Source organism: Zootermopsis nevadensis, unplaced genomic scaffold (assembly GCF_977971745.1).
Source record: "Zootermopsis nevadensis isolate Lab colony 2312 unplaced genomic scaffold, Znev_1.0 Znev_ptg000015l, whole genome shotgun sequence".
Classification (NCBI taxonomy): Eukaryota; Metazoa; Arthropoda; class Insecta; order Blattodea; family Termopsidae; genus Zootermopsis; species Zootermopsis nevadensis.
In genome coordinates this window covers 2262856-2284400 of record NW_028259147.1, presented here as the reverse complement: position 1 = coordinate 2284400, position 21545 = coordinate 2262856, and the positions used below count along the sequence as shown (strand labels likewise).

General features: G+C 38.5%; 1 protein-coding gene and 1 long non-coding RNA gene across 10 annotated transcripts in view; one reads left to right on the top strand and one right to left on the bottom strand.

Moving 5' to 3' along the window:
* Positions 1 to 8986, top strand: part of LOC110833552 (uncharacterized) — a 267341-nt gene extending 258355 nt beyond the window's left edge. For 2 of the 3 annotated variants that reach the window (XR_015535225.1, XR_015535227.1), the window contains exon 4: positions 4813 to 8986. This is a non-coding gene — a long non-coding RNA (uncharacterized LOC110833552). The remainder of the gene's footprint in view (positions 1 to 4812) is intronic. The other variant, XR_015535223.1, reaches the window with a different exon arrangement.
* Positions 1 to 21545, bottom strand: part of LOC110833551 (neurotrimin) — a 524202-nt gene that overhangs the window by 236516 nt on the left and 266141 nt on the right. The gene's annotated exons all lie outside the window — the stretch shown is intronic.

The window sequence follows — 21545 nt, the reverse complement described above, 5'->3', positions numbered from 1 at the left end:
TGATAACATCCACTTCACGCCCCCCCCCCCCCCCTCGGAGTAATATACCGCAATACATTATCAGCAGAATTCTTTGTAGGAAGATTTCAAAACGGCGACACGAGACAGCAACCCACAGACGCAACTGCGCATAAGAAACAATTCTACATGAGTGTTTCACGACGTGAATATTAACCGGGAGAGTGGGAGGTCGCCATATTGAAGCTGCACTAATTGGTTACAGGAGTGGGGGAGGGGGGGGGGTTGGGTGGGGAGCAGGCAGGGCTTTTAGGGTATAATGGGATAAGGCCGACAATAGGCATAGTTTATCCTGACAATGCAACCCGCGTTGCTACTGCCAGTTCCATGCCGTTTCTGAGTACGTACTAAAGTATAAGACAAACTCCGTATTCATGCATGGAGGTGAAGCTGTCATAATGCATTGTGTTCCCAGAATGCGTCTTTACATTATATAGATCTCTGGATTGTACTCTGAACGCAGCACAGGGCGTATAATGTTAATATTTGTCTTCCCACCTGCTACGTAAAACGTAAAGTGTAAAATACACAAATACGTAATGTTAACACGTTGTTTTGTACGGGTGTTAAACACGGTCTGTCACATAAAGTTAAGGTCACAGATTAAGGACGCTAGAGAACAGGGTGCTGAGAATAATATCTGGACCTAAAACTGATGACGTGGTAGGCGCGGCATGTAGCATACATGGCTATGATAAGGAGTGCGCACAAAATTTTGGTTGGGAAACCTGAAAGGAAAATATCCATGGATGGTTCTTTTAGAACTGAAACTTGCCGTGTAAAAAAGTGATGATCTAATGTAAATCGAACATTTCGATAGAGAACATCATTTAATATATTTTAAATATTTAAATGTTAATTATAGTAATATTTTAATAATATTTAATAGGAATTTTATTGTGATTAGACTGACTAGATTTAAACAAATATATATTTATCACAATATGACGCGACTTTATCATCTCATGGATGTTAAAGTTTATCAGAGGAGAAAAGGAGGCCGGGTGTGGATCTGATTTATCTGACTCAGAACAGTGACCGGTGACTATCTCATGTGAATACGGTAACGAACATACATGTTTAAATTAAATTTGGAAAATTCTCGCAACTGTGTTGTTCCAAGATCTTGTGTCCACCAGTCTGATATAAAAAAGTAAAGTTTTAAGTATATACAACTATAATTTTATCTCATGTTTTGTATGGGTGTGAAAATACGTCTCTCTGATTACAGAAACATTCAAAGGCACACTAGGTTCTAGTCTAAATGTTTCTGTTCGTTGTTTATCGTCTGTGGCACTTTTTTCAAAGAGGACGTTTCGGTAACTGGAGGTCTCCATCACCATACTAAATTCATGTTGTTTGTTGGTTACCTGATGATTCTTATATATTTTTTTCTTAGCTCATGGTCACGATGGTTATAATTATGGTTATAGGTGATTACATTCCACTTGCCCATTGACTTCTATTCTCCTACTCATATTTTTTATATTTATTTTCATTGTTCACTACTGTATGCGTAAAACACATCTTCACAGCTTCTCGACTCTGTATCACACACTACGATATTCTATTCCCGATTTTCACGTCTGTTAACATGAAGAACTCAAGTATAAAGACACATAGTTAATAATAATTACACTATAACTAGCTATTATCTAATTAATAATGTTGAAATACAGCATTAAACTACAAGTCGCGTTCTTAATTTTCATTATCATTTTCAATAAAAGGACCAGCTGAACACAATAATCCGTTACATCACTAATAGTTAACATGTGCCAAACTCCATTTTGTAGAAGTTTCGTGGTGAAGTTGACAAATTCTGCCACATAATAATTAACTCTCGTACTAATTAATAGAATGATCAGCACTTGTGAATAATTGATAATGATACCAGGCATGAAAATTGGTATCTGCATAACATAGTGAGAGCCATAACAATCAATATAATCCTCTTATTAATATATTTCATCCGCTGTAAATCATGCATAAAATTTCTGTCCTGAAATATTTAACGTCGACTCGAAATGCTTCTAAAAGCTTTTTAGCTGTTTAACTTTAAACCCTATAAAGCCGAATGTTAACTATATATACAGGATGATTTAATAATCAGTAACTTTGTATCTTTTATTTATGAATTTCGTATGATTCTCACTGTAAGCAGCAATTATTCCCTTAACCAGTTGATCTTTGTAATGGTGAAGTGTTGTGTTTTCTTTGTGGTACGGACCGAATTCTTAAATGCTATTTACAATTTCTTACTTTATCCTTAACAGAAGGACGAGCGGGCATTGCCTGGGGACCTTCTAGCTATAAGATGCTCTTTCTCCCCCCCAGATATCGAAGTGTCTCTCACTTCTCCCCCACCAATTTCCTCTTTCTCTCTCTCTCTTTGGCTTTAATAAGGGAATATAAACAGCCCGTAAGAGTTCTAATAGTTCATATGTTTGTCACATACAACAAAAACATTCTCTCCCTCATCAAGATCGATAATCTTCACTAGTGCAATGTACAATTTTTAATTTGAAGCTACGTTTGAGAAAAATCTCCATGCCAGATTTCACTTTCCTAGTTACAGTGTTCCATTTATTCTTGCTGTAGCCTAAACTCAAAGAGAAAAATACAACAATTTACACCCCGCCCTGTTTTTTACGACGAAATTTCCTCAACGGTTGAACATCACCATATGTGAGCAACTATTTGTCTGCCTCTAAAAAGAACATTGTTTTTTTAGGGCAGAATACGCCTGCAAAATCCATAACCATGGTAACCGATTTATACATCTGTGTGTACGTATATGCAAAGCAGTTTAGAAAAATAAAATATGTGCGAGCTTAGTATAAGTAAATGGTCTTAAACAGAGATGTAAACTATGTCATGAACACCACAGATAAAAATTGTATAAGACAACACGAAACAAGATTTTAAAATGCGAATGTGATGAAAAAACCGACACAAGATGTGGAAATAAGCTCAGAAACAGTAAAATAAAACAAAATAAGCGAGTTTAAGACAGACAGCGCAGTAAGCAGACTACATAAAAGTCTAGACAAATGGATAAAATTTAAAAGCTTAGGTACTGTAGCAAACATGACCTGATGAATGTGTGGGCACGTCACCGGAACTTAGCACTGTCTTGCGTACTACGACCCAAGGAAGCTGTCGGGGCCTACTTTAGGATATCCCCAGCGTTTTGTAAGAGTGACTAACGCAAGAAACGAATATTTACAATAAATAAAACCATTTTCTGGGGCGAGATTCGAACTAAGAGCGTCCGGAATAATTAAAGCGTGTTATATATTGAACTTCGCCACGGTGGTCTAGGGTCAGAACACTAGCCTTGTAAGCCTGGGGTCCCGGGTTCAATTCCCGGTGGTGCTCAAATTTATAACTTGTGTTGGGCAAGGCCGTGGTCTAGGCATCACGGAGTTTTCCTCCGGGGGCTTCCCCGGTTTCTCCGTGGCATCCCAACAATTACTCCACTCACACACAGAAGAAGGCAATGGCAAACCACTTCTGGATCATCTGCCAAGAACGTATATGAACAGGTCCCAGTCCGAGAAAAGGATGGAAGGATCCTGTTCATATGGACCTGTCGTCAGACAGAACACTACAAATAAAAAATATATTGAACGGCAACATGTGATGCTCCTACAATTCTATATCCTTGAGATCAACTTTAATATTATCACCCATCTACTCATATATCTTCTAAGCGGTCTCTTCTCTTCAGGTTATGTATTAAAATTGTGTAGGCATTTGTGAAATTCGACACGCGCGCTACATGCCCAGTCCGTGTCCTCCTTAATTTGATTGTCATAATAAATATTTGTAAGCCCATGCAAGGTACTTGACTTAAGATAATTTTCTGAATTTCTTGTTCGACGAACGAGGAAGATGTTAGGAGAAATTGCGTTTGCCATTCACGTGTAACCAAAGATAATTAGCGAATAACGTGGCACAACTTCATTTGGCAACCAACGTCAAGAAAGCGAGAAAGAGAAAATATAACTGTTGTAAGATAATTTAAACCGGCTCAGGAATTACGACGAATTGAAGAAAAGGCAGAATGTTAAATTAAAATAGTCAATCAAATCAATTAGTTGAGTTGAGGGGGGTGGAGAAGTCAAATTTTGTAACGGATGCATCCACTGAGTCCGATCTACCAGTACGGTACAATGGGCCATTATGCAAACGAAACAACTAATGAGTTCCAATTCAATAGAAAATTATAAAAGTATACGTTAAGTTAATTAAAGTGCCTCGTCCCAGAGTCATTTGGTTCAACAGACTCCGAGCTGCTACAGTCAACACAAACGCAGGTCTAAAATATAAGTAGAATTTTCAGACATTCGTCAATGGGCAGGCGAGTAGAATATTTGGAGGTAAGACGGACTAAGTAACAGAATGGTGAAGGAAATTTCACGGTGAGAAACTTCATAATTCACAAACTTCACAAAATACTATTAGTATGACCAAATCAGCAAATATATGGTGGGTGAGGCGTACAGCACGCATGGGGAGATAGCGAACACAATTTTAGAACGAAAACCTGAAAGGAAGAGACAACACAGAAGCCGTATGAGTAGGTGAGAGGATAATATTAAAATGAATTTTACATAAATATGATTCATGATGTGGATTGGATTAACATGGCTCAGGAGAGGCGCCGGTGTGTCGTGGACAACGGAAATGAGCACACGGCGCAACACACCGTAGTCAGAATCTGATATATTACCATTTTAAATAGAATTAAACATTTGAAAGTACGTGTTTTAATATTTGTGTTTTCAGATATCTACCAGACTACACGGGGCCACATTCCAGAAGACAGCAATCTTCATACTCATCACCGTGAAAGCCTCACATCTCAGCCATAATTTTTTACCATTAAATTTAATGTTGCGAAAATAGTTTTAATCGCTGACAATGCTGAGCCCTGTAATAACATCAGAGACCCCCCAACAAAGTTGTTTTTGTTACCACGGCAACTTCATAAAAAGACAGCACTGCCATCTGTCTGCATGTCCGTCAGCCCATGCCTTCGAGTTCCATCCACAAGGAATCCCCTGCAACCCTAAGAAGATGGCGAAGGAGGGGCTGCCAACATGACATACGGCCCCACAATTTCCCTAGAGGCTGGGTTTTCCTCCCACAGACAAATTGATGTCGGACGCCTGGACCAGCGGACTGCTCCAAGATTTAGAACATGTCCTATGATAAACAATGCGTCATCGTACAGAATCCACATTAATGTTTCCATATAACACATCCTCTTATCATGATTATCCCCATAGAAGGCACGACAGACCTGAAACAGTGGGGTGTTTTGAAATGCACAATCTGAAGATGGAGGCAGTAAGTTCCTACAAGATCACACGGCATTATTACCCCTCCTTCCAAAACAACAAAAAATCTGCTTTAAAGCCGAAGCTCGCCTAAATGTTATTTAAGAATTCAGTCCGTACCGCGAAGAAAACACAGAACTTCACCATTACAAAGATCAACTAGTTAACGCTGTTTAAGGAAATGATCGCTGTTTAAACCGAGAATCATACAAAATGTAGTACATTACGCAACATAACTCAGTATTAATTTAGTTTAAAATAAGATATCAACACCTAAGGAAAATTTTGTTAAAAAAACATGGATTACGCATAAATGTCTTCCGTGGTATTACATGCAGATGTGACATTTATGCTGCTGCAAATAAGGAAAACATTTGAAACGGCAGTCTCCTCATTACAGAGAAAGACTTTGTTAACACTGTGTAACGTTTCTAAAGAAGAACGTTTTTAAAAGACAAATACGTGAAGACACTTTGACGGGGCTGACAGAGAAACTCCGGCAGTTATTTTGCGTTCCGGTAAATGGACCAGAAATGTTTAACGAGACGGCTTCAGGAAGAGGACTTTGCCGTCTTTACACACTCCACAAAGTACTTCAAAATGTGATAACAAATATAAAATATGAACTTGTTTCCAAGTGAGATTTCCTTTCTTATGGTAAGGAAGTTTCTCATTGCTGTTTCGAAGGAAAGATGATGGCGAAATTGTCTCTGTGCTTAAGATGTAACGTGGAGGTAAAGCTCCATTTATTCTTAAATCCGGTCAACGTCAGGCTGATACCCATTTATCCTCGTTTTTTTTCATGTTACATATATGTTCCTTCGAAACGTCCGTTCAGCCACGAGGACGGAGGCAGTATGCTCCTCAGAAGCGTTGGTATACAGCCAGAATATTACACAGCGCAAAAAGATGAAAGACCATGACCTAAGGTTATACAACTTTTTCGAGATTAATATTTATTGTATAACTTGATAATCTCACGATAGCAGGAAACGTCTTTAAGAGCTGACATGTCAACTTAACATGAGAAATGAGAGACCAGATAAGGAGAAATCCTGACTTTGTTACACGTAAACTCTCTTAATACGACAAACTTTACATTTCGTGTGAGAGAAATGAGTAATGGTATACGTGGTAAACGAACTAACCATAAGCGCAGACCCGTTCTTGAAAAGCTAATGAAAGCATAACTAGCCAAAACTAATTATTTGATTTAACGAAACACGAATTTTCATCACCACGTTACAAGATCACTTCACTGGGCCATATTTTGGGCTGCTCGATACTAAACTACAAACCCTGCTTCTCCCACACACACGTGGCAACTAACTAACTAATTACACATAAGCAGAGTCCTTCTTCAGAAGCTGGTATTTCGTCACAGGGTCAAAAATTACCGGCCTCTTACCGAACATAAGGATTAGTTACCATGGTCACAAGTGGTCACCACCGGACCCTATCCTGAGCCAGTTTAATCCACTTAAGAATTCGTCACCCAGTTTGTTTAAGATTCATTTAATATACTACTCCAATCCACGTCTCTGTCTCCCCAAGAATCTGTTCCTTTAAGGATTTAGGAATAAAAATTATGTGTGTACATTTCTCATCTCAAAATGCGTGCTACGTACCATGACCATATTATGCTCCTTGGGTTCATCATAATAATAATATTTAGCGAACATTACAATTTATGAATCTTCTCATTATATAGTTTTTTTTTAAAAAAATATCCTATCATTTTATTCCTTTTTGGTCCAAATATTCTGGGCATTCGGTTTCCAAACACCATTAATCTCTGCTCCATGTGTAAACCAACGCGTGGTTAAAATACACCGACATACACAGAATGGTTAGAAAGAATCTAAACCCATATTAAAATATTTATTGTCGGTCGTAATTCAACATATTTCGAGCCGATTAAAAACGCGGTGAACATTTTGAAAGCTTAATGTAATACTGTTTTACTGTTTTATGATGTAAATTTAAAAAAAAAATACGATATGTATAAGAAAGGTTACATAACTTCCTGATCACTCTGTATTTAAGAAATAATTCGTACGTCCCAGTCCTCTCCAGTTACACAGACATACACTTCAGCTGAATAACAATTTCACAGATGTATTTCTGCAAACTCTTAACATGAATTTTGCATTAGGGCCTACTGGCCTGTGTACCAATGCGCATTTCTGAGCAGTATCTCTGTATTCAAAATCCTACTCAGTACACATCATAAAACTCGACCAGTATTCGTGCTTATACGCGCCGGTCTAAAGCTTGTGCACATTCGGCTTCATAAATTCCTACGCAGGCGAACAAGCCTCTTTGTCGTGCTGGTCTCGACGATGACGGAATCCCTTCTCGAATCTGACTTCTCTCGATTTCACCACAGAGACCTTCCTTTATATCTGACACGCCCTTCGACAACGGCAAACATGGACGAAAAGGAAATCGAGACGCTGAAAGCAGGCAGACATCATCTAACACTCTAGCACTCAGGAGCAACTATTCATGATTCCGCGATGTTTCAGACTCAAAGTAAAGAATACTACGATTAGAAAGGGTAAGTCGGTGAAGTGGGCGAGGGTTGCTACCGAAATACAACCCACACAAAGTTCTTTCAACATTAAAACTTATTATACCAAGGATTCTGTCTTTCTAGAGGCCCTTTTGGTAAAGTACGGCACCAAATAAAGCTATTAACCATCGTAAGCTTAGCAATATTCTTTTAGTGTAACTATCTATCTGTATCCTTACATATTCACCCTGAAGATGACAGCTGCAAAGTTCCCCGAAACAACATTCCAACATTCGACGTGAATCACGTCCAACATCCGAAATTGTACACTGAATTACAGACGCATAACACTAAACAGAACTGAACTACTCAATAAACCGTCACATGTATCTGCTTTTAAACGTTCAGCCCGTACCGCGAAGAAAACACACCTCTTCACCATTACGAAGATCAACTGGTTAACGCTGTTTAAGGAAATAATCGCTGTTTACATTGTGAGAATCATAGGAAATCCATAATTATATAGCGGCAGAGTAACTAGTTTTTAATGAAATGGTGCATATAGTTACCATACAGCGTTAAACGGTTAAGCTTTCCTAAAGAACATATTTTAAAAATAGTCGACAACTTCTGGTACACGATTCTTATCCGAAATTTTATAGACATCTGTCACGTAGTTTCGATAATGAAAAAAAAAAAATATATATTGAGGGTCAGACAGGAACAACCTCCATATTATAGATTTTCTTTCATACGCTCTGTTCAACGCACGCATGAAAATGAAAACCGAAAATGAGATCAGTTAATTCTGCGAGTTTGTTCATTCTGTGGTCGTGCAATGAACGCCATGCTTCAAGCAGCTTTGCGCTCTGTTATTACGACACGAATCCACGCGAATATGGCTTGTACGTGACCCCCAAGTAGGGCGCCATTGTTTCGCTCGGCGAAACACGACATCTCGTCTCATTGTGCCACAGTGACCCCGCCCCCTCCGTTAGTAATAAACTGTGACCTCACCTAACAATACAACACCTTCTTCGGTACCACGCCAACACCGTCACGTAATATGGGACTTGGAACACAGCTTCCCCCGACTTGTGTTTCTGGAGAGATTGAAAGGGAGGAGGGTGGAGTTAGTTGCTAATAATCGGTAGTGGGTTGTCCTGTCTGTCGGTAAAGATGTACAGTACTGTTATTTTGTGTTGACCTATGTACTGACTGCGCACACTCACAAACTTCCATTTCCGGTAGGTCAGTCTTCTGACGGTTGCGTAAGACAAGCTAAAGTGTGGAGCGCAGCGTGGCAATACCAAACAGAAGTAAAGTCAAAGAGTCCGAAAGAGAATCCAAATAATATTTAAGAATTCAGTCCGTACCGCGAAGAAAACACAATTCCTCACCATTACAACGATCAACTGGTTAACCCTTTGAAGTCAAAGCTCGTCTAAATATTACGTATTTAAGAATTCAGTCCGTACCGCGAAGAAAACACAACTCCTCACCATTACAAAGATCAACTGGTTAACGCTGTTTACAGACAGAATAGTAAGAAACACATAAATAAAAAATTCAGAGTTAATGACTTTTAAAGCAGATGGTACGTATCATTACCACTGGGCTTTGAAACGTTGAACTCCTATGTTTATCACTTAATTCTAAGTAAGATACAAAGTACAACTGTGCACATCCGAAAAATACCGACAGCGGCCAATGACGAATCTGGTGGTGCAACAGTAATATAAGTGTAATTATTCGAGAATTTCTCGCAAAACAGTCTTACCACTACGCCGCTAATACCTATCCTTCTGCTATCGACATTGGAGCTCTTGTATTTCTTCCCCCAAAACACATCCGTTTATTTAAATTTGCGCAGGTCAGAGGCCAACATAAAATCACGTAACTGTAGCAACAGAAGTGACACCAAGGCGGCAGTGCACGACTGCACGGGATGAACCGTAATGGAACCCAGAATGTTGCTGACAGAAAGGGCGGACAATAGCAGAGCTTAGGAGCGACCGCGGCTCCGTGACTCTCTAAGGCGAAACCCACGCCTCCAACATGGTCCATACAGATACATGATTCTGCGGAGCGGAGAAAATGCGAGCGCTCCTAGAGACAGCATCCGACTGGCATTCTTTGCACAGTGTTGGAAAAATACGAACACAAGCGGCCCACAGCAACACTTAATTTTATGCAGCAAACAATCTTTGAGAACGGGAATTTCAGAAACAAAACAATGCAATGTAAAGGGAAAAGAGATTTCAATTCTTGTCGTACTTCGTGTGTCCTGTGTCTTCGTCGAACGCAAGTTTCTTTCTTGCTTTGATATAACCAGACGAAAGAGACGACGGTAGACAAAGGTTATGAAGTTCTGCTGAGCGTTTTAAGGTTCCTAACAATTCACGTAACTCCCGCAACGTCGTTCACCGCATAATTATTGAAACATCATTAGCACACGACCCGTAAAAATAGACGGGAACGAATATTTTTCGTGTTGATCAATAATACAAATTATTGCAAATCGCATTGAAAGTACAACATTTATAAAATCTCTGTGAAAATTACATTAAATAAAAAGATCTTCATGGCAACACAAAGCCGGCCGCCTGACTCCAAAAGAGGACACAGCCAGACGCCACAGTCAAAACATAACTTCCAAATTTTTACCATATCGTGGGAACGGTACACTTGTTTATTCAAACGTAAAGGAGGTTGTTTGTTACATTAAGAGTGGATTTGAATAATCATGTACTCCATATCAGCGTTCACTTTTTATATTTATATATTTCGGTGCCCGAATTTATAACTTGTGTTGGGCAAGGCCGTGGTCTAGGCAACACGGAGTTTTCCTCCGTGGCATCCCAACAATTACTCCATTCACACACAGAAGAAGGCAATGGCAAACCACTTCTGGATCATCTGTCTTAGAAGATAAATTAATTTTCACAAATAGCCCAAGTCAGTATTAGTTCTGTAATAAAATTTAATCTACATCTCCCTGTAATTTAAGACTGATCAATCACTCGTCAACCAGAGATAACCCGGGGGAGGGGAGGCTGTTGTAAACACTGTAATGAAATTTCTTGACTAACCGAGCAACTATCATCGGCTTCTGAAAAAGTACTCTGGTTCACGGAATTAATTACTTAGAGACTTAGTTAATTAGCGTTTCGAGTTGCTTTGTAAAGTTGAAGTACATTCATTTCGGTGTTAAAATACTTTCATAGTTATCGCTTCGTGTTCTGTTATGAATATTATTAGTCTGCTTCCCCTACAGTTCTGCAACCCTCAATTCAGAATAGATTTCACGCATCATACTCCAGAGGAGTACGCAAAGAATGCTCTTTTTACGGGGTTAATAAGAGAACATGAAGTTACAATGGATGATGGTCCCAGAGAAACACGAATGCAGACTGAAAAGTTTAATTTCGGTGGGGGAGAAGTGTCTGCTGTGTGTTGAACTCACAAAACCACAGTCAGCAGTCGATCGACGATGAAGAAAACGAATCAAATGGAATAAGAAACGTATACTCAAATTTGAGGTGGGAAAAAAAGGCCTACAGGATGTTTCCCAAACACTTTACTTACGACTTCGTATGCTTTAATCATACAGAGTGAAAAATGCTCGTATATTCGGGGGATTGGTCCCATCAACTTCAGAATTGCAAATGTTCGCAGACACGTTCGCGAGTTAACATTCCTTTTCCACTACTGTCAGAACGAAATCGATACTAACTGAGCAATTTGTATGCAGGAGAAAAATGTAATGTGACGTTGAGTGTAGGTTTAATCCACACGAGAACCAACAGATGTAGGCTGACTAAAGCAGTGCAGATGTGAACAGATGCGCTACGGAAAATCGGGCGTGCGAAACATAATGAAAAAAAAAAGGAGTGCTTCTGAGAAGAACTTACGAAAACAAATTTGCATTCGTATGCTTCAGTGCGGATTGCGAGGCTAGCAAGAATTACAAACAAACAAACAAACAAACCAAGATTCAAATAAATAAATACTTAACACAGCTCAATCATGGGACAAAACAGATTGGTTTTCCATTTCTCAACCTGATGAAGGAAGCAAAATAAAGTTTCGAAACATGGCGATTTTGACGATTTTATGATTTTCACGATGGCCATAGTTCAAAAAGACAATTTTACACATAAAACACACCGAAGTCAGAATCATTCAAGCTTAAAATACAGATCTATGTCCTTATTTTCATACCACATAAAATAAGAGATAGAATTTTTTTTTTTTGAAAGTTATAATTTGAAAAAGTGGTGCAAGAGCATATGTTCCACTCTGCGACACCTCTCGTCAGGTAGCGCCCAGAGTGCCAGAGGGTTGCATCACCAGGTGTAATCAGCCGGACATTCATCTGCCACAGAGCGTCGTGGCTTTTAATTAGAAATGGCCGCGGTTGCATCCCGAAGGAATATTAGCGAGCTGGTATAAAAGGGGAAAATTGAAAGTGGAATGAGAGGCGATCCAGCTGGTTGTAAAAAGTATTGAAGAGAAGGAGACGATAAGAAGATGAGGGTAGAGTCATTGAACAGTAATTACATAGACGGCAAAGTAAGAACTTATACGATATTGGAAAGGGGAACAAGGAACGGTGTGGGGGGGAGGGGGGGGTTAACCATAAATGCCCTCAATACGAAGCATTTCTTGTCAATTCATAAAGAAACGTAACGTAATAAAATGATAATGATTTATAAGGGGCCAGTAGTGAAATATTTTAAGATATTACGTAATTCTTTCGGAAAAACTGAAACAATTAAACCTCAGAGATAGCCTCTAATGTGGTAAATATCCTAACCACTTACCTCACGAATAAATATCTACAGAACTGTCGTCATACCAACATAATCTCTATATTCATTCTTGGTTCATTTAACAATGTTTTTTTTTCTAACCGCATTAAGTTATTGAGCGCGTAATAATAAAGGAAATTTAATTTTAAAATTAAAACGAATTCGGGAAGAGGCAGTCTTTACATATTTTAAGACGCTAATCCATAATTTGCCTTCGCGATCGAGTAAAGTCCAGTGAGGCTGGACAGACTCCAGGACATGATTCGAACCTGGGACATCCCGAACTGATCAAGAGAAACGTGTGATCCGAATTAATTTCAGAGCGTTAGATTCTAATTTCCTATAAAATTTATTCTGTCAGTATTTCATTTCCTGGGATTTGAGATTATCACTTCAAGAAGTGTGAAGATTACTTACTCTCTTCTGGGATTTCTACCGTGTAGTCTTGTAGATAGTGAGTGACGTTTCAACGAAGCTTACCGTCTCCATCGTCAGGGTGATGATTCATTTGTGATCGTAAGCGATTTGTAAGAACCTTAATACCACTAGCCTGTCTGGTCGAGGGATTATGGGCGAGTGTTGCTAAACAAACACGCCTGTCTGAATCAGAGTTGTGCGTGATTAATTTCCAGGACATTTGAACTTGTAATTAATTGTTAGGAGTTGGACAAAGCACACTGCAAAGTTTTACGCTGTGGGAGTTTAGTACGCAGGAGGTGACGTATATAACAAGTGTCAGAGGACGCTCTTGGATTGGTTTGTGGCCCCAGACATGTCCAGTTAGTGGTCTGTCGGAACAGAACCCTATCTCAGCGGTCCGGGAGAAAGTTTCGGCAGCTAGAGAAGTTTCTCGTCAGGGTGTCCTGGCCTCTAAGAGCCGACAAGAATTGGAAAGAGTCTTAGGAAACCGCTTGACATGCCTGCCACTCGTTGAGCATTCTGGGGACCATTAGAAGTGGAGAAGGAAACTCGATCTGTCAGTGTCTTTCTGCAAAAAGGTTCCACACGGAAATAAAAAGGCTCCGGTAATCTTGAACTGTTTCAATATTGTGACTCGCTTAGGTTGAGAGACGGTTTTGAGTGAAGTGTTTCCACCTGTGAGAGACTTTGATGCACTAAGACAGAATCATGAAGGGAGGGCAAGTTTATGTTTGCACCTTGAGGGGAAAGGATGGCAATTGGGGTAATTGAGAGAAGTTTGGGGAAGGGAGAGCAATTACGCGACACATACTGAAGTTTTCTTTTGTATAAAACCATTCGAAGATCGATGTTCAGTGGCTAGTTATCTTGTTTCGTGTTTTGAAGATGAATCAATCAAATCTTTACCCGAAGACCTTTATAATGAGATTTTTCGTGGTCATTCTCACTCCATCCATACATGGACGTAAAAATGTTATCAGTTTACAGTTTAGAAAAAAAAAAACAATACGAAGGGTAAGATAACATTGTCCATATCAGGGGATAATAATTTTATTAGTGAAGACGGCTTTCACCTGGTGGGTGAACTGTTACTAGACAGCACGGAACAAAAATCAAAAAGAGAGCCATCTTATTCTAGACTCGTCACTACGGCCATCTGAGGCAATGGTACTGAGCTATCCTGTCATGCAAAGGTAGCGACTTCCAAGTAGGATGAGGTCCTTAAGGTCAGCTAGGGGATGTACAATAATTTAAGAGATCAAGTTAGGAGAGATGGACATTTTAACCGGAACAGAAAAGAGAACATTACAATCTCCGATAGATTAATCTTCTGATAATATACTATGCAAGAGGTGATATTGTTGCGTCATATTGTGATGATTATAATTGTTTATTTTAACCGTCTAATCACAATAAAATATTTTATTAAATATTAAAATATTATTACTATAATTAACATTTAATATTTAAAATATATTAAAATATATATTAAAATTAAAATGATGATACTCTAATTGTAAATCGAACATTTCGATAGAAAGAGCATCATTTTAATTTTAATATATATTTTAATATATATTAAATATTTTAAATATTAAATGTTAATTATAGTAATAATATTTTAATATTTTAATATTTAATAAAATATTTTATTGTGATTAGACGGTTAAAATAAACAATTATACTCTGCAAGAATAAAAGAACTAGACCAAAAGTAAGAAGAGAATTGATTTGACCGCGTAAGCGACGGGAAGCTCAAGCCCCGAACCAGAAATACTCCTAGACCCTGAGGTAAAGATAACAAATTTTGAAAACAATGGCTTGTCGTCTCACGAAATAAAAATCCAGAGAGGATGGATATAAAACGGTTTCAAAATTCTTCTTCCACGCTTACTCTATTCTGATTCCTTTCATTCTTCTGCCTTATTCGTTTTTCCTTCCCACTTCCGCCTTCCGTTCTGTCCCCTATTCATCAACCTGTCATATGTATAACTAAGCTTATATAACACGGGCCCAAATATCCCAGCCGCGCTCCTACACTTTATTCAGATCACGCGTTGGCGTACACCACAGAGACATCTAAAGAAAGTTAAAGGAAGAAAAACTGCAGCCATATTTCGAGTTTTTGGATTGAATGGGTTTTTACAGTATATATTTTGTAAACCCTACATGGTAACTATTCCCATGTTTCTGTTTTTATCGCACCAGTAACAAATCGCAGCTAAAAATTACAACATAGCGGCACTATATCTCCCCACCCCTAGCACCCAACACGGATGTATGGTGCATGCTATAACTTCCGGCCATTATAACAGCGCTACTCAGGTCCATGGTTCTCCGAGGATCACTGTTCGCAACGTCGCGCAGATTTTAAACCTCGTGCCCCGCCGATAATGAATACTGATGTTTCCCAAGGACTGCTGAATCCCACTGATGTTCTGAGTGTTCACATATGGGACAAAGACTCTATAAAATAAAGATAAATAAGATATGAGGTTATCACAGCGGTGAAAATTATATTCTGCGGTTTTTGACGACGTATCAACTCATAGGTAGATGCCGACGTTTCGGAGAAACATACTGTCTTCGTCTTCAGGATTTAACAACATGAAATTGTTGTAATACTGTGTTATCATTATTTTACAGGAAAAAAAAATTACGCTGTACTGAGACACGTGGCAACCAAATGATCTGATTCATAATTTACGAAGAACCAGGAATAGAAATCGACGTAGGTCAATTTCTACAAGAATACAAGGCGCGGCATAACTAAAGGCAGTCATGTTCAACTCTAAATTAATTTGTTTAAATCTTGTCAGAGTTCAAACACGGTAATACTTCCAGACGGACGTAACTCCTCCACAACTTCATTTCTGGATGATACAAAAACAACAACAAAACGTTCACCCACACAAAATCATGTTAAGCACGACGTACATACAGAACAACTTCGAATACGATATTAAAAAATACAATAAAATCTGGAAGAAAACATCATTTGAAATCTGATAAACATCTGACTAAAAGTTGCATTTAAGAAATTATATTTAAGTTTATATAATTTTATACACCTGAAGATGGTTCTTTTAGAACTGAAACATGTCGTGTAAAAAGTTATGTTCTAATGTAAATCGAACATTTCGATAGAGAACATCATTTAATATATTTTAAATATTTAAATGTTAATTATAGTAATATTTTAATATTTAATAGAATTTTATTGTGATTAGACTGACAAGATTTAAAACAAATATATATTTATCACAATATGACGCAACTTTATCATCTCTAAATTAATTATTTAATTAAATTTTAAAGTATTTCTTAGGTGAAACGTATGTAATATTTCACTTCTCAACATTTTTATTTTTTAAAAAAAAATATCACAAAAATATTTCGAACACCCACAACTAACTATTATAAATTGCGTCAAATGTACAGCAGAATCTCTCATATAGGCCCATCAGTTTTCAATACGCTTTCATCTATATATCGATTATCGAAAATGTCGTATCGATTTCTTCAGTTGAATTATTCCAGCAGAATTCTAAGAGCAAAAGAAAGGAGCAGAAATTCCATCTATTGGGGCATTAGTTCTTCCTCGTCTTCATTTCCATTCTAAAGCTCTTCAATATCTCATCCACCGTTTTATCTGTAACCGCAATTTTTTCAGTGCTACGGAAACTTTTAGGGTTGGAGCGGAACACCCGCTTACTTCAAGGGGTGGGGGAAGGGGGGGGGCCAATGTCGGTCATAGAACCGACATCAGACATCAGAATTTGAATATCTACGTACACTGTGTCTCTTTTAACGTTGTGCTCTTACATCATCGAGAATCCCTGACATTTCAGACTCTCTCAACGACGAGCTTCAAGATGGTTGTATTCTGGGATGTTCCACCCTTCACCCCGGTAGAGAGTGACCGATTTTTGAGAGGTACTTTCTGCCTTCGTCATCGTGGTAACGAGTCTCAGACTTCTACCAGACTACACGACCCAACATCCCGGAAGGCAATCGCCTTTATCTCTGACATCTTCAGGGCGATTCTGAAGGCTGAATCAGATTAAACGAGCCTTAATTCCAGTCTTGCAGGCACAAAAATTGTCAGCGTCGCGGTAATAAGCCTCATTCTCGCTCTGAACATTCCTCTAAAATTCCGGGAATCATAATATTAGTCTGTTTTCTTCCTGTGTGTACTATGGGGCCTTGCAGATATTTGTGTAAACATTTTTAGTTGTAATACCATGTGGATTTATATACAACTACCGACTTTCGGAGGAACATACTGCTTCAGTCTTCAGGGCTAAATTTCTAGGGCTTATTTTCTTTCGTCTGTACGTCATCCTTGAGTATAATATCCTCACATCTGCTACAGACTTCATACCGAAAGACACTCACCACGAGTTAAATAAAATATTAGACCTACATCAACTTGTTTTAGTTATAATTCAAGTATTTTAGAAAGAAATTCGATTTCAGGATGTATTTATCACTCTGATATACTTCTTTTCTCTCTTCTGGGCCATTCTTTGTCTACCGGTTTCGCCCCAAGACGAGAAGACAAGCATGAGCTACGTTGGATTACAGTCCTCCCTACATCGTCTGTATGTAAAGACACGGCAAGACACGCCCAAGATCTCCCTGCTCACTTGCACTGACAACCGGCTCTCTTTTGTTATTTTGTTCGTGGAGGACAATAGACGCGGATAAGCTCACATCTAACCCATGTATTTATCATTACATGTAATCCTGGGGTCTCGGGTTCGATTCCCGGCGGTGCCCGAATTTATAACTTGTGTTGGGCAAGGCCGTGGTCTAGGCAACACGGAGTTTTCCTCCGGGGGCTTCCCCGGTTTCTCCGTGGCATCCCAACAATTACTCCATTCACACACAGAAGAAGGCAATGGCAAACCACTTCTGGATCATCTGCCAAGAACGTATATGAACAGGTCCCAGTCCGAGAAAAGGATGGAAGGATCCTGTTCATATGGACCTGTCGTCACACAGAACACTAAATAAAATAATTTACTAATAGAGGTATATTGGGTATATTCAAGCAGGTAAAACAAATGAATAATTTCTGCAGCAGAAATGAAAACTTTAAAAACTTTAGCTGGATAAAACTCACGACAAGACACGAACAAATTACATACATAAATACCGGCATATATAATTCTCAACGGGCCAAGGACGGGCAGACATGAGCTTGCGAATATGATTTTGAACAGCGACTCTGAAATTTTTTAAGTCCATTCGTCGCTGAGAATGAGACTAAAGGTACCCTTTTCCAGTCGCGACTTAATTTAACCTCAAAAGTACTTTTAATCCAACATTGTAAAATTAACATGTCCTATTAAGTCCCGTATATACCCCCTGATTAAAAATTATGTTTGTATTTTGCTCTAAAAGTTAGTTTATATCGTTCTCAGAATAAAAAAACGATTATTTTTTTAAACAACGTTAATGAGTTGATCTTCGTAATGGTGAAAAGTTGTGTTTTCTTTGTGGTACGGACCGGATATTTAATTTTTACTTAAATGCGCTTCAGGCTTCAAACAATTCTGGATATACTCACGCCTTGTATCTGTTCTTACAGTAACTTACTCATCAACCATGAACTTGAAATGCAGAAACGAAGTCGGTCATTAATCAAGCCAGAAAATGGTTTCAGTCGTCTCCTACCACATTCGTCTGTGTTGCGTGCTCACAATGAACTTCGCCTCGGATTCAAATGCAGTAACGACAGAATCCCTCGCCTTAATTTTCCGCTCTTAAGGCCGCCATCGCATTCAAGAGCTGTAGCTCGCTACTTCAATAAATATCAACAGGAAACGAGTACTGAAATTCATTGTAGTTCCCCAGATATTCATCGACAAGTCTGGAAAGTTGTAACACTTACCAGAATACACACATGCGTTCTTTGTAAATTCTAAATTCGGAATGCTTTTAACTGGGATTAAAAACATACAAATTTCATCACCATCGTCCGCCTAAGAGTAGCAATAGCTTGCAAGCGACATATAAAGCTTATTCCTTCAGCATAAGACTCATTCGTCAACTCTTACCTATATTCTCATGCAAAAGAAACAGAGAATTGTAATAAAATATATATAATTCCCACTTTTTTATATCTTAATTGCGTCATGTTTGTGTTTTATTGATACAATATTTTATTTTCCGTCTATACACAAACTTAAAATAATGTTGTTTAAAATTACTTAAAATTATAACATTCTCAGTAGATACTGCATAATGTAATATAAAAAAATGTAACAAGATGCAGTATCTACTGAGAATGTTATAATTTTAAGTAATTTTAAACAACATTATTTTAAGTTTGTGTATAGACGGAAAATAAAATATTGTATAATTCCCACTATTATCACTAAATACACGATCATACATTTTGAGTATTATTTCATTTCTTCTCTACTGATTCAACAGTTCATCGCAAAATTTATTGCTGAATAAACAGCAAACATTCTGAGGGTATTAACTCTGAACTGCAAACTGATCAATAAATTCGTATGACGTGTTCAAACGTGTCATGACCTGTCAGTTTTTAAAGTACAATTATTTATAAAACATACCGTCAGTTATTTTACTCAGATAACTTTAGCTTATAACTATACATGTGCTATTAATACATTCTTTAAGTATCGAGAAGTAATTCTGTGGTATTACACGTGACACTATACACGGGGACATTTGAACAAATCCTCGTCACGTGAGAAGATTTTTTTTTTCAATCACGTTACTTTACATGGTATAGCGGTTAGAACGCTGGCCTTGTAATCCTGGGGTCTCGGGTTCGATTCCCGGCGGTGCCCGAATTTATAACTTGTGTTGGGCAAGGCCGTGGTCTAGGCAACACGGAGTTTTCCTCCGTGGCATCCCAACAATTACTCCATTCACACACAGAAGAAGGCAATGGCAAACCACTTCTGGATCATCTGCCAAGAACGTATATGAACAGGTCCCAGTCCTAGAAAAGGATGGAAGGATCCTGTTCATATGGACCTGTCTTCAGACAGAACACTACAAATAAGAAAATAACCGTCATTGAATGGCCCATTAGTAAAAGACGCTAGTGTCGGTTCCACCTCGTAAGTTCGTTCGTCCGCCATGTTATTACCAACTGTATAAAATTTTTAGAATAGACTCAGAAGGCACAACGTCCATATCAAATTTCATCTAAATCCGTCCAGCAGTTCTCGAGTTGAATTACGTGGACAGACGGACGGACGGACAGGCATAACAATGAATTAAAAACACGTAACATAAAGAGCTCCAAAACCTCGCGTTGAAAACATTTCTCGTGTTTATTGCACTTTTATTGCAAGTTACGTTTTGTGTCGGCTGAGACAGAGACGTCATAACAGAGCACTAAAAAGTAGACAAACTGAGTTAGCTGAGCCAGCCGCAGAACACAGTATCGGTAGGGGTTGATGGGGGTTGGGTCCCTAATTGAACTTTATTTTGTGAGTTGGAAATAACCAACCACTGCCATCTAATGCTTCACACGGGGCCGCAGTTGTCTGGATTTCGTGACGAAAAATCCTTGCAGCAGATTCACACATTGCAGAGCACGCAACAAATCTGCATTGATTTTAAGTTTTCCTTAGGGAAGGAAAATAAAATGATATTTATTATCTGTATGAATAATGAGTTATCAGATATTGAAAATGTGTGTCTAGGATTTAGTTTCAAGGCTTCTAAATGTTCATAATTTTTTTAAATATTTTTATAACTCATTGGTCTTGATGTTAATTGAACATAAAATTACTTGTTGCAATGTTCATCTCAATACGGGTATCATACAGCGTAGTTTTTTTTTAAAAGTACCTCGTATTTCACTGAACATTCACTTTACAAGATAACAAAATCTTTTGAGAACAGTGTCTAAGGTAATAATAAAGTTACGTTTTCCATAGCAACGGTGGGAATTTCTTGACTAGCTGAGAGGCTATTACAAATGGAGACAACATTCAATAAATTCATCTTTCATGAAAACCGAAGGGTCGTTACCATGTTCAGAAGACCAGGCAATGGGTTCCTATCCTAAGCCAGATGAATCCAATCCTCCTTATCCTCCAAATCCTATTTCCCTAAGATCCCTTTATAATATTATCCTCCCACAAATGCATTTTAATAGAATAGAATATTTAAGACTATGTTGTGAAAAACACCGCCACTGTGGTCTAGCGGTTAGAACGCTGGCCTTGTAATCCTGGGGTCTCGGGTTCGAATTTATAACTTGTGTTGGGCAAGGCCGTGGTCTAGGCAACACGGAGTTTTCCTCCGTGGCATCCCAACAATTACTCCATTCACACACAGAAGAAGGCAATGGCAAACCACTTCTGGATCATCTGCCAAGAACGTATATGAACAGGTCCCGGTCCGAGAAAAGGATGGAAGGATCCTGTTCAT